The sequence below is a fragment of the Phodopus roborovskii genome, unplaced genomic scaffold, assembly GCF_943737965.1.
Source record: "Phodopus roborovskii unplaced genomic scaffold, PHOROB, whole genome shotgun sequence".
Lineage (NCBI taxonomy): Eukaryota > Metazoa > Chordata > Mammalia > Rodentia > Cricetidae > Phodopus > Phodopus roborovskii.
In genome coordinates, this window is record NW_026126066.1 from 108,829 (window position 1) to 111,174 (window position 2,346).

General features: G+C 34.3%; 1 pseudogene; it reads left to right on the forward strand.

Annotated features, from left to right (window-relative positions):
- The first annotated feature begins 845 nt into the window (after nucleotides 1-845).
- Nucleotides 846-946, forward strand: LOC127218379 (uncharacterized; annotated as a pseudogene).
- Nucleotides 947-2,346: the final 1,400 nt, after the last annotated feature.

The window sequence follows — 2,346 nt, forward strand, 5'->3', positions numbered from 1 at the left end:
GGATTATAGGTGGAAGGATAGATGGACATAATAAAATGGAATATAAAGAGAATTTATTGAAAGTAAATTAAGAAACGAGCTGCAATTTTCTATCATATGTGTTTCCAAAATTAACTGCCCTATGGATATCTTATGTAAAATTGTAGCCAGAGGACAAAGATGAATTAGAACAGTTCCATGGGGAAACACAGGAACACTGATATATGTTTATTTTTAATTAGACACCAGAAGGGTTAATTGTATGGGGTCATTAAAAAAATAGCTGCTCCAGATTAACTATAATATGTGCAAAAATGATGAGTTGCAATAACAGATATACTTTCTCTGCAACAAAAAATACTGAGCCCTAAACTTTAAGTAGAACATCACTGAACTGGAACTGATCCAGGGGGCAAAAGGTGTGATAGGATGGTAAATCAAAGAAATAAAGAAAATTTAGCCTGAAAATATGATTTTAGTGTGGCAGGATCACTGTCTACAAATATTTGAAGAGCTGTCATATAAAAAAAAATGAGATGAAATTCATTCGGTCAGAAAAGAAGCCAGTTTTTAAGCTCATAGAGTTGCTAATTTTTGTTTGTTTTGCTTTTGTTTTTTGAGACAGGGTTTCTCTGTGGCTTTGGAGGCTGTCCTGGAACTCACTCTGTAGACCTGGCTGGCCTTGAACTCACAGAGATCCATATGCTTCTGCCTCCGGATTAAAGGCGTGTGCCACCATCGCCCAGCTAGAGTTGCTAATTTAAGATAAACAAAAGGCATGGTTGTAGATATCCAGTAATTTTTTAAAAGTTTAAATCTCAAAATAATGAGTCTCTTGTTCAGGAACACATTTAAGAAACTATAGAGTGCTTACTTTGGCGGCACAAATATGAAAATTGGAATGTTATAGAAAATATTAGAATGGTCCCTGTACAAAGATAGCAATTGTGAAGCATTCCATATCTTTCCTGAGTTATCTATAAACAGTTAATAGTTCCTGGAGGATAAAGACATATTTTCTTCAATGTTGTTGCACTGGTAAGGAGCCTATGCTTTTTTCCAATAATCATTCAGTCTGGATCTTATAAGAAATTCTAGTAGAACAAAATGGGTCACAAAAAAAGAGAGAAAAAACAAACAAACAAAAAAAAACAGTAAGAGGACTACATGAGTATAAGGGGACCACTGGAAGTGGAAGGAGTACAACAGCTGCTAATGGATAGTGTGAATATGACAAAAAATCCTTTATATTTGTTTGTTACTACTACTCTTGCTGCTGCTACTACTTATCACCACTACTATGCCTATGATGTATGTGTGAGTATATGCATGTGAATGCCATGGTTCTCATGTGAAGGTCAGAGGAAAATTTCCAGGAGTCAGTTCTTTTCTTCTACTATGGGTTTGGGGATCAAAATTGGGTTATCAGATTTGTATGGCAGGTATTTACCAGCTTAACCATCTCACCAGCCTCCAAATACATTATATATATGTATGAAAGTGTTATAATAAGACCCATTATTATATAATTAACATATGCAAAAAAGATAACTAAAAGGGGTAAAGTAAAAAGAAGCTATAGAATATTTATTTTGATGCTTGGAAGGGTTCTATATCATTGAGTAGCTACTGAATAAGAGAAACATTAATATCTAATTTGAGAGTATTTTCATTTTTGAGAAAATATTCTTTATTAGATTTGTAAACAAGAAAAACAATATTTTAAAAAAAATCTCTCTGTTTCTGGTGATTGATAAATGCCTTATCCATTAGGCTATAGGGCTGCCTTGTTTCTTTTTTCTGGTTTCTTTGTCTCACTAACCAGTTATAGTTCGTTGTTCAAGGAAACCTAATTAAATTCAGTCTTGTTTCTACTGAACCCTCATTTTGAGAAAAAAAATAGTTGTACCATTCCATACACAAATACTTTAACATATATATGTAAAGGAATAAGGATACACTTTAAAACACAACCTCAATGTTATTTCTAAAGATAGCCATTCCATGCTGGCATAACTGGATGCTGACATGTAGAAAATTGCAGATAGATTCATATCTATCACCATGCACAACACTTATGTCCAAATGGATCAAAGACCTCAACATAAATCCAGCCATACTGAAACTATTAGAAGAGAAAAATGGGAGGTACCCATGAACAAATTGGCACAGGAGACCACTTCCTGAACATAACACCAGTAGCACAGACACTGAGATCGACAATTAATAAATGGGACATCCTCAAACAGAGAAGCTTCTGTAAGGCAAATGACACAGTCAACGAAACAAAATGGCAGTCTACAGAATGGGAATAGATCTTCACCAACCTCACATCTGACAGAGGACTTATCTCCAAAATATACAAAT